Source organism: Diachasmimorpha longicaudata, unplaced genomic scaffold (assembly GCF_034640455.1).
Source record: "Diachasmimorpha longicaudata isolate KC_UGA_2023 unplaced genomic scaffold, iyDiaLong2 ctg00000120.1, whole genome shotgun sequence".
Classification (NCBI taxonomy): Eukaryota; Metazoa; Arthropoda; class Insecta; order Hymenoptera; family Braconidae; genus Diachasmimorpha; species Diachasmimorpha longicaudata.
This window is the reverse complement of record NW_026973934.1, coordinates 42,501-55,000: the sequence shown is the minus strand read 5'-3', so window position 1 is coordinate 55,000 and position 12,500 is coordinate 42,501.

Below are 12,500 nucleotides of genomic sequence, written 5' to 3'. Positions count from 1 at the left end.
CCCATCAAATAGGTTACCCCACATAATCGATGATATAGTGATGATTTATAAATTTCATTATATTATCATACGTATATAATATGGTTACATGTTTTCACATGTTTTACACCATATAACGTAAGGTTTTATTGATATAATATGATATTATATCAATATAAAGAATAAAAATTCAAAATTTTATATTCTCTTTTTGGAATAGAACACGTTAATGATCCTTCCGCAGGTTCACCTACGGAAACCTTGTTACGACTTTTACTTCCTCTAAATGATCAAGTTTGGTCATCTTCCCGGAAACATCGGCAATGCCGAAACATTGCCGCGCACCAGTCCGAAGACCTCACTAAATCATTCAATCGGTAGTAGCGACGGGCGGTGTGTACAAAGGGCAGGGACGTAATCAACGCGAGCTTATGACTCGCGCTTACTGGGAATTCCTCGTTCATGGGGAATAATTGCAAGCCCCAATCCCTAGCACGAAGGAGGTTCAGCGGGTTACCCGGGCCTTTCGGCCAGGGAAGACACGCTGATTCCTTCAGTGTAGCGCGCGTGCGGCCCAGAACATCTAAGGGCATCACAGACCTGTTATTGCTCAATCTCGTGCGGCTAGAAGCCGCCTGTCCCTCTAAGAAGATTTATTTGTACGTCGGTAGTAAAAACCACTCGACCGAAATCGAGGGCCTTCAAAATACCAGAAAGTACGCCTATTTAGCAGGCTAGAGTCTCGTTCGTTATCGGAATTAACCAGACAAATCGCTCCACCAACTAAGAACGGCCATGCACCACCACCCACCGAATCAAGAAAGAGCTATCAATCTGTCAATCCTTCCGGTGTCCGGGCCTGGTGAGGTTTCCCGTGTTGAGTCAAATTAAGCCGCAGGCTCCACTCCTGGTGGTGCCCTTCCGTCAATTCCTTTAAGTTTCAGCTTTGCAACCATACTTCCCCCGGAACCCAAAAGCTTTGGTTTCCCGGAAGCTGCCCGCCGAGTCATCGGAGGAACTTCGGCGGATCGCTAGCTGGCATCGTTTATGGTTAGAACTAGGGCGGTATCTGATCGCCTTCGAACCTCTAACTTTCGTTCTTGATTAATGAAAACATTTTTGGCAAATGCTTTCGCTTCTGTTCGTCTTGCGACGATCCAAGAATTTCACCTCTAACGTCGCAATACGAATGCCCCCATCTGTCCCTATTAATCATTACCTCGGGGTTCCGAAAACCAACAAAATAGAACCGAGGTCCTATTCCATTATTCCATGCACACAAAAAAAAAAAAAAAAAAAAAAAAGAGAGTTGCCTCCTAAGCATCACTACGTGAAGCTTTCGACTATGCTGTACCTCGCAATTGCATACCAGCATTTGTTTAGTCTCATTCATCGGCTTGCTCTTTTCGCTATTTAAGTTTTCCACATTCTTACTATCGATTTGGCTGTGGTGTTTATTTATCCTCGCATCCTCATGCGAGAACACGAGTGGACCTACATTTTTAAGTGGGATCCGAACCACTGAGTGTATATTTTTACTCCACCTCTATTTTCAATGTCTCTATATATTGTTTGATGCTAAGGGGTTTCTGAGGGTTTTGTTTGCCCCCCCTACGCGTCCTCCCCTGGGGACTTTAGTAATTCGAGTTCCCGAGCTTCAAAGGCGATTTTCTCAGTAAGTAGATCTTTTGCCAAGTCCTGAAAGATCCGAAATGATTCTTCATCTTTAGCAAGTTTTTGTACGTCCATCACGCGCATACCCAACCGCTTCATGTACTTCTCTCTCAGGAGATCGTACCTCTCGCAGTCGATCAGAACGTGAATGTCCGTTTCTTCTTCACCACAAGGGCATAGATCTGAATCTATGGATCCCTGCTTGTGAAGTCTGCTCTTGAAGTTGCCATGGCCAGTCATGAACTGGATGACAAATCTATTTGGAAGAAGCCATTCAGCTTTCATCCGTGTGATGACGTTTGGCAGATATTTGAAAGTGGTTCTACCCTTTTCAGAGTTTTCCCACTCTCGCTGCCACATTTCATTGATTTTACTATCGATGTCTTTCAGGACTCGTGCTCTCCATTTTTCTAGCCTTTCCCCGGGATTTCGTGTCTCGGGGTCATGTACAAGATCCTCAATCTCTATTTTATTCCCTTTTCTCAGATTATATTGCGCTGTTCTGCGGATACATTCCAGTGCAACGGGCACATTCCCCGTCAGTACCGTCAGCGCTTGCGCAGAAACGGTTCGGTATGCACCTGTGACTTTGATCAACGCAAATCTCTGAGCCATGTTAAGTTTAACCTTAACATGGTTTAACCTTAACATTCTATCATGCCATCCTGCTGCCGCATAGGTAGCTATCGGCACGAAGAGACCTTTGTATATTGTTCCCATCGCTTTTAGGCCTATTCCCCATTCTCGTCGGGCCACTCTGCCCAGCCTTTCAAATAGGTCCTTGGTTCGTTCTGAGATTTTTCTCACGTGTTCTTGTACACTTAGACCTGTACCAAAGGTGATTCCTAGGTACTTGTAGAGTTCTGTTCTTTTCACTCTAGTTCCTTTGATTCTGACGTCCGGAGACGTCTTCTTGTGAAAGTTACCTTTTGCAAGTAACATTTCACACTTATGTGCAGCAAGCGTGAGCTTGTTCTCGTCACACCAACGAACTATCGCATCTAGTGCAGCTTGGCCTTTTTCCTCTAACTCTCTTCTGCTGTGCCCTTCAATTAGAACTACTTGATCGTCAGCATATGCTAGCGTCTTGCAGCTCATATTTTCAAGCATCTTCAGATTCGAGTCGAAGATGAGGTTCCAAAGCGTGGGTCCGATGACTGATCCCTGAGGGCAGCCCTTGTTTACAGGCTTGATGACTTCAAGAGCAGACTCTCTCATCATTACCTTCCTGTTACAGAGGTAATTGTTGATGAGCAAATATAGTTTTTTGGGGCAATCCTTTTCTCTCAGCGCTCTCAGAACACTGGGCCACCACACATTATCGAAGGCACCTTTTATGTCAAGAAAGATGGCCATAACATATTTTTGACTTGAGTTTTTTACGATGTTTCTCAACTGGACTATGGCGTCTTCCGTGGATCTACCACATCTGAAGCCATATTGACTTTGGGATAATTGTGGTTCAATTACCCCAGTTAGTTTAGTTAGCATAAGTGCTTCCAGTATCTTACCGAGGATTGGTAGGAGACAGATTGGCCGATACGATGACGGGTCTGTTTCGTCTTTGTCGGGGCCCTTTTTAATTGTTACGACTCTCCCTGTTTTCCATGAATCTGGAAAAAGGGAGTGTATGAGACAGGCGTTGTATATTTTAAGCAGGTCTTCGCTTATTATTGGCATTGCAGCTTTTAATATGTCCAAGCTGAAGTTGTCTGGCCCTGGGGCTTTTTTCAACTTCATCTTGTTTATGCATGCTGTTAGCTCTTCCTTAGTGAAGAGTCTCATTTCGCCTTCTGGTGTTCGCTCGTTCAGCGCCCGGACTCGCCTCTGGCCCTCCGTCTCTCCATCCTCACAGTCTTCCGGAAACAACTTATCCATCATGGCTTTGGCTGTTGCTTGCCAGTCAGTTGTGTACTCATTGTCATGCTTTATGTTATTGATCACATCTTTGGTGTTGATTTTTCCTGTCTGGAGTTTGTATACGAAACTCCATGGATTCTCGTTCCCGTTAAGGGTAACGAATTCTTTCCACTTATTTGTGCGCGCTTCGAAAATGTTTTGTGTATAGATCCATTTCTCCCTTCTATATTCCTCGAGTTTTTGTGCTCTCTTTGTGGGATCTTTATTTCTTTGGAGTTTCCTTCTAGCCCTGTATGCCACTTTTTTGAGTCTTGTGAGCTCAGGATTCCACCATGGAACCTTCCTGGCTCGACTATTCCGAATAGGAATGGACGTGTTGCAGGCTTTTCGTAGTGCTTTACTGAGGTGTTTTACCTGCTCAATGACCTGGGTACGGTTGGTTAGATCGTTATAGGGTTTGCTATGCCACTCATGCATTAATCGCTCTGTAAAGAGATTCCAGTCGGCTTTACTCGTCACATACCCTTTGCAGCTTTCGCTGCTTTGGGTATTGACTATTTTCCCGTTTTTAGTAGGTGTAATTGTAAACGTGATTGCTCTGTGATCACTGGATGTCCACCCATCGTGTACTTTCCATCCGTAGATGTGTTCATACATTCTAGGTGTTGCCAGTGTCACATCTGGGTGACCTTCTCCGACTTCCGATGAGACGGTAGCCGTGTCCCCCTCATTTACGACTTGCAATCCCCACTGGGCGATCAATGCTTCGAGTTTTTCACCTTTGGTGTTTGTTTTCTTTGCTCCCCATAGGGTGGAGCATGCATTAGCATCTATGGCAATTAAGAGTTCTTTGCCTCTCAGCTGTTCCATCACTTTTTGCACGTGATCGATATGTTCATCGATGTCTTGGCAGAGTTGGAAATATCCACTTGCCACATAAGTGCTCTTGTTGTTGTGTATAAGCTCAGCGATCACAAAGTGTGTGTTACACAAGTGTCCGAGCTTAGTTACTGTGATTTCTGGGTTTGTAACAGCTATAACCGCCCATGGTGGTGTATTTCCATGTTTAACGATCCTTGTACCCATTCCAAGGCCCTCTATACCATTTTTGTTATTATATGGTTCTTGGAGCAAGAGAACGTCATACCCTTTTGTCACGGCTATTTGCCGGATTTCAGGCATGACTTTTCTTGCTCTTCTGCAGTTCAGTTGCACTACTTTCAAGCCTACATGCCCCTGTGGATTTTTAGGGTGTTTATTGTCCATAATCTATTCGTTCCACTAGTCTCTCCAAGGCCTGCTTGTAGGATGGGCAGTCCTTGTGTGTGGCTACATGATTATGTGGCTTTTTTGCTTTCTGGCAGTTTACACATTTGTGTTCCTGCACGTTTTCTTTATTTGGGCACTCAGGCCCCTTGTGTCCCACGGTTGCACAAATCGAGCAACAGGAATCTCTCTCGCAATGCTTCGCCAAATGGCCGAAGCCTTGGCATTTGAAGCATCGCGTGACGAGAAGGAAGTCACGGATTCTACAAGCGTTCCACTGTATGTAAAGACGCTGTTTCGCTAGGATTTTATTGCGCATTTGCGGAGTGACCTCCGCAACCCAGTTCGTGGTTTTGCCACCGGTTTTGCCCGTTCTGAATTTCAGCGTAAATTGCTTTTCAAAAAGCTCTTTGTTTATCGCTAGCCCATCATTTTGTTCGAAGACTGCGCTGCCCAATTCAGCCTCAGTCATTTCTTTAGGAACATCATATATGATGATCCTTGGGAGCCTCTTTTTTGGCTCCTCAATCGAGAAGGTCTTCGTCAGATTTTTACTCTGACCAAGCCTCTGCGCTTCGTTTTCTGTTGGGGTTGTTATTACTATTCCCCATTTCGTGGTACGGATGTTCTTAATCCGTACCTTTTCGGTGTTCGGATTGAACACCTTCATGAGCTGGCTTTTTGCCTGCCCCATATTCTCGAACTCTTTCGAGTTCTTAGGTTTTAGGAACACGGTTTTGACCGGTTCCTTCCTCATCGGTTGTGCTTTGGCTGGCAGCCGTGGGGCTGTCAGCTTTTGCACAATACTGGCGTATGTAACGCCCTTCTGGGTTGTCACCCCGACTTCCCTCAGGGAGTCTACGCTTCCCTGCAGCTTAGCACAACGCGCTGTCAGGGTAGCAATCATTTCCATTAAGGAGTCTAGGCTCCTGTCTGCTTTTTTGCCCTGGTCACTTGACGTGTCCAGGGCGTTTTTAATTATCGTGAGATGCTTGTATGCTGTCCGCGGCACTTTATCAGTGCCGAGGTCAGCGCATGGCACCTCAGGCTCGTCCTCACTTGAGCTATCAGTCTCAAAGTGAGTGCTCTTTTTCTTTTGCGTGACTTTGGTTTTTGCCTCAGTACTATCGCAAGAGCTGGAGCTATCGCTCCTTGCTCTTTTGAGGCTTTGCTCATCACAGTCCATTGCTGTAGCATGGCTGTGCAGCTTAGTTCCCATTTTTACTATTTTTGTTGTGATGTTTACTCGTGTGGACTTGTCCTTGTTTGCTTGAACCCTAGCGTTCTCAAGCCTGGATCTTGCGCCTGTCTTTTTTTGTGCAGTGGTTTCTTCTTTGTTGGTAGTGTTTGTCGTTTTGGGTGCGGTTTTCTTTTTAGAATCCATACAGTTCATTTTTATTACATTCATCTTTCTCGCGCTCCAGCCTCCGTGGACCCTCAAAATTGGCACAAATGTGGTGGCTCCCATTGGGCAGCGGACACATCGTGAGAGCTACGAGTCAGATATAGCACAGATAACTGCAAGCTAAACCCGGCACCCTCTCCTCATGCAGAATTCCACCCCGCAAAAGTGGGTCCGCATTCTGGGAAAAGAGTGTCTTGCCGCTGCAGCCTCCGAACTCGCCGAAGCCGATTGGTCGAGGGGTGGCTAATCCCTCGTCCGCCCGTTTAGCCCAGGAAAGAGACCGAAGCAGCGTGTTGGTCCATCAACTCCGCAGAGATGATTTTCCTCAGCGTACCAGGCACCTCCACCAAGGTTACGGGTTTCCACACACGGCAAACATGCGGGTAGGGGCACCACTCCCTACATTTTGTGTGTTCTACAATTTGCAATCTAGTGGTACCGGTCTAGTACCCCATAGGTATCTCCCCCTCGCGTGAGTTTCAGCTCTTATTACTCAGACGCTTGTAGGATGAGGGGGATTCCATGCACACAGTATTCAGGCGAAGATAAGCCTGCTTTAAGCACTCTAATTTGTTCAAAGTAAACGTACCGGCCCACCTCGACACTCAATGAAGAGCACCGCGATGGGATATTAGTTGGACCGCTTTGCTTTCACAAAGCTAAATCCACCGGTAGGACGTCCCACAATCATGTCAGTTAAACACCGCGAGCGGTGAACCAACAGCGTGGCACACAGATTCAACTACGAGCTTTTTAACCGCAACAACTTTAATATACGCTATTGGAGCTGGAATTACCGCGGCTGCTGGCACCAGACTTGCCCTCCAATGGATCCTCGTTAAAGGATTTAAAGTGTACTCATTCCGATTACGGGGCCTCGGATGAGTCCCGTATCGTTATTTTTCGTCACTACCTCCCCGTGCCGGGAGTGGGTAATTTGCGCGCCTGCTGCCTTCCTTGGATGTGGTAGCCGTTTCTCAGGCTCCCTCTCCGGAATCGAACCCTGATTCCCCGTTACCCGTTACAACCATGGTAGGCGCAGAACCTACCATCGACAGTTGATAAGGCAGACATTTGAAAGATTCGTCGCCGGTACGAGACCATGCGATCAGCACAAAGTTATTCAGAGTCACCAAAGTTAACGATGGATAGGTAAAACCTACCACCGATTGGTTTTGATCTAATAAAAGCATTCCTCCCATCTCTGGTTAGAAGTCTATTTTGCATGTATTAGCTCTAGAATTACCACAGTTATCCAAGTAAATGTGAGTACGATCTAAGGAACCATAACTGATTTAATGAGCCATTCGCGGTTTCACCTTAATTCGGCATGTACTGAGACATGCATGGCTTAATCTTTGAGACAAGCATATCACTACTGGCAGGATCAACCAGGGAGCTTCGATTTTTTTTCTTTTAAAATATGAAACTCTTTTCATTTTATTAGGTGTTGATATAACACATTTTTTAAATTAAATGTGCAACACATTTTATTTTGTATTTGTTTTATTAACATTAAATACATTTTGAGGTGTTTTGCTGATTTTAATTTCAAACACTTTCCTCTCATCCACATTTATAAATGTGAAAACATTCATCGTTAGATTTTTAAACGACATGGTTATAAGAAATAACTTTTTTCATTTTGACAACTTTATAATTTTACTTGGAGTGAAGTAAGTTAACGCTCTGTTAAAAAAAAAATGAGTGAAAAAGTAATAATATTATATCCTTTTACACACGAAATATCAAACGCCGTAGCGCGTACCACATAGAGAGTCATTCTGTCTTCGACTTGGACTCGTGGCAATGCTGTGCTATACTATAAGCGAAGTATACTTGGGTATGGGAAGCGAAGCCATTGCCCGACCTAGTATAAAACACGTGCATCAAGAGTCCCGCGTACTTGTACCTGTAGGTCCACTTCGACCGCCTGAACATAGAATATATTGCCCGTTCCATGATTACATTGTCAACCTTTATATGAATAAATATTGAATAATAAATTAATTATATATAAAAGGGAATTTATTATAATTGTGTGCATTCAATTATATACAAATATATATTTTTTTTTAATTAAAAATCCTGTGATGCTATTTTTGCATACCAACAAAAATAGCATCAACATTTAAGTCATCATTAAAAATTAATAATATCGGTTACTTGATAATTTATACATCAGTTATACAGGTTTTATTTTAATTTTGTACATTTAAATATATGAATATATATTTTTTTCAATGAAAAATTCTGTGATGCTATTTTTGCATACCAACAAAAATAGCATCAACGTTCCAAGACATCATTGAAAATTAATAATATCGGTTACTTGATAAATTATAAATTAGTTGTATAGAATTTATTTTTATTTTAGGCATTCAATGATATATGAATATATATTTTTTTCAATGAAAAATTCTGTGATGCTATTTTTGCATACCAACAAAAATAGGATCAACGTTCCAAGACATCATTGAAAATTAATAATATCGGTTACTTGATAAATTATAAATTAGTTACATAGAATTTATTTTTATTTTAGGCATTCAATTATATATGAATATATATTTTTTTCAATGAAAAATTCTGTGATGCTATTTTTGCATACCAACAAAAATAGCATCAACGTTCCAAGACATCATTGAAAATTAATAATATCGGTTACTTGATAAAATATAAATTAGTTGTATAGAATTTATTTTTATTTTAGGCATTCAATGATATATGAATATATATTTTTTTCAATGAAAAATTCTGTGATGCTATTTTTGCATACCAACAAAAATAGCATCAACGTTCCAAGACATCATTGAAAATTAATAATATCGGTTACTTGATAAAATATAAATTAGTTGTATAGAATTTATTTTTATTTTAGGCATTCAATGATATATGAATATATATTTTTTTCAATGAAAAATTCTGTGATGCTATTTTTGCATACCAACAAAAATAGGATCAACGTTCCAAGACATCATTGAAAATTAATAATATCGGTTACTTGATAAAATATAAATTAGTTGTATAGAATTTAGTTTCATTTTATGCATTCAATTATATATGAATATATATTTTTTTTAATTAAAAATTCTGTGATGCTATTTTTGCATACCAACAAAAATAGGATCAACGTTCCAAGACACCACTGAAAATTAATAATATCGGTTACTTGATAAAATATAAATTAGTTGTATAGAATTTAGTTTAATTTTATGCATTCAATTATATCTGAATATATATTTTTTTCAATTAAAAATTCTGGGATGCTATTTTTGCATACCAACAAAAATAGCATCAACGTTCCAAGACATCATTGAAAATTAATAATATCGGTTACTTGATAAAATATAAATTAGTTGTATAGAATTTAGTTTAATTTTATGCATTCAATTATATCTGAATATATATTTTTTTCAATTAAAAATTCTGTGATGCTATTTTTGCATACCAACAAAAATAGCATCAACTTTTCAAGTCATCACTAAAAATTAATAATATCGGTTACCTGATAAATTATAAATTAGTTATATAGAATTTAGTTTAATTTTATGCATTCAATTATATATGAATATAATTTTTTTCAATTAAAAATTCTGTGATGCTATTTTTGCATACCAACAAAAATAGCATCAACGTTCCAAGACATCATTGAAAATTAATAATATCGGTTACTTGATAAACTATAAAATAGTTGTATAGAATTTAGTTTAATTTTATGGATTCAATTATATATGAATATATATTTTTTTTAATTAAAAATTCTGTGATGCTATTTTTGCATACCAACAAAAATAGGATCAACGTTTCAAGTCATCAATAAAAATTAATAATATCGGTTACTTGGTAAATTATAAATTAGTTATATAGAATTTAGTTTAATTTTATGCATTCAATTATATATGAATATAATTTTTTTCAATTAAAAATTCTGTGATGCTATTTTTGCATACCAACAAAAATAGCATCAACGTTCCAAGACATCATTGAAAATTAATAATATCGGTTACTTGATAAACTATAAAATAGTTGTATAGAATTTAGTTTAATTTTATGCATTCAATTATATATGAATATATATTTTTTTTAATTAAAAATTCTGTGATGCTATTTTTGCATACCAACAAAAATAGCATCAACGTTCCAAGACATCATTGAAAATTAATAATATCGGTTACTTGATAAACTATAAAATAATTGTATGAAATTTAGTTTAATTTTATGCATTCAATTATATATGAATATATATTTTTTTTAATTAAAAATTCTGTGATGCTATTTTTGCATACCAACAAAAATAGGATCAACGTTTCAAGTCATCAATAAAAATTAATAATATCGGTTACTTGGTAAATTATAAATTAGTTATATAGAATTTAGTTTAATTTTATGCATTCAATTATATATGAATATTTTTTTTTTTCAATTAAAAATTCTGTGATGCTATTTTTGCATACCAACAAAAATAGCATCAACTTTTCAAGTCATCACTAAAAATTAATAATATCGGTTACCTGATAAATTATAAATTAGTTATATAGAATTTAGTTTAATTTTATGCATTCAATTATATATGAATATAATTTTTTTCAATTAAAAATTCTGTGATGCTATTTTTGCATACCAACAAAAATAGCATCAACTTTTCAGGTCATCACTAAAAATTAATAATATCGGTTACCTGATAAATTATAAATTAGTTTTATAGAATTTAGTTTAATTTTATGCATTCAATTATACATGAATATAATTTTTTTCAATTAAAAATTCTGTGATGCTATTTTTGCATACCAACAAAAATAGCATCAACTTTTCAAGTCATCACTAAAAATTAATAATATCGTTTACCTGATAAATTATAAATTAGTTTTATAGAATTTAGTTTAATTTTATGCATTCAATTATACATGAATATAATTTTTTTCAATTAAAAATTCTGTGATGCTATTTTTGCATACCAACAAAAATAGCATCAACTTTTCAAGTCATCACTAAAAATTAATAATATCGGTTACCTGATAAATTATAAATTAGTTTTATAGAATTTAGTTTAATTTTATGCATTCAATTATACATGAATATAATTTTTTTCAATTAAAAATTCTGTGATGCTATTTTTGCATACCAACAAAAATAGAATCAAGCAAAAATATCACTTATTTTTCCAATTTTCGACTTGTAGAACGATCAAGTATACTATTCTTTGGATTCTAAGATTTTTTTCAAGTGATTATTTTCAAAGTTGGGAAAAATGAAAAATTATTCTAAGTCCCCATTCGTAGTTCTTTTTGATTCGTATTGCTTCGGCGCAAAGTAGGTAGGGACACTTATGGATTTCTCAATTTTTGGATAGGGACAGCCGGATAGCCGTCATTCAGCATAAAAGCTATTGTTATATGCATAGTTTGATGTGAGGAATGGGAATTGATTGAAATTTTCACCCGCCACTTGCCGGCTGGCCTGATTTTAAGGTTTGAGAATCTTGACAACGATTTTGCATACCGACAAAAATAGCATCAAGCAAAAATATCACTTATTTTTCCAATTTTCGACTTGTAGAACGATCAACTATACTATTCTTTGGATTCTAAGATTTTTTTCAAGTGATTATTTTCAAAGTTGGGAAAAATGAAAAATTATTCTAAGTCCCCATTCGTAGTTCTTTTTGATTCGTATTGCTTCGGCGCAAAGTAGGTAGGGACACTTATGGCTTTCTCAATTTTTGGATAGGGACAGCCGGATAGCCGTCATTCAGCATAAAAGCTATTGTTATATGCATAGTTTGATGTGAGGAATGGGAATTGATTGAAATTTTCACCCGCCAATTGCCGGCTGGCCTGATTTTAAGGTTTGAGAATCTTGACAACGATTTTGCATACCGACAAAAATAGCATCAAGCAAAAATATCACTTATTTTTCCAATTTTCGACTTGTAGAACGATCAAGTATACTATTCTTTGGATTCTAAGATTTTTTTCAAGTGATTATTTTCAAAGTTGGGAAAAATGAAAAATTATTCTAAGTCCCCATTCGTAGTTCTTTTTGATTCGTATTGCTTCGGCGCAAAGTAGGTAGGGACACTTATGGCTTTCTCAATTTTTGGATAGGGACAGCCGGATAGCCGTCATTCAGCATAAAAGCTATTGTTATATGCATAGTTTGATGTGAGGAATGGGAATTGATTGAAATTTTCACCCGCCAATTGCCGGCTGGCCTGATTTTAAGGTTTGAGAATCTTGACAACGATTTTGCATACCGACAAAAATAGCATCAAGCAAAAATATCACTTATTTTTCCAATTTTCGACTTGTAGAAC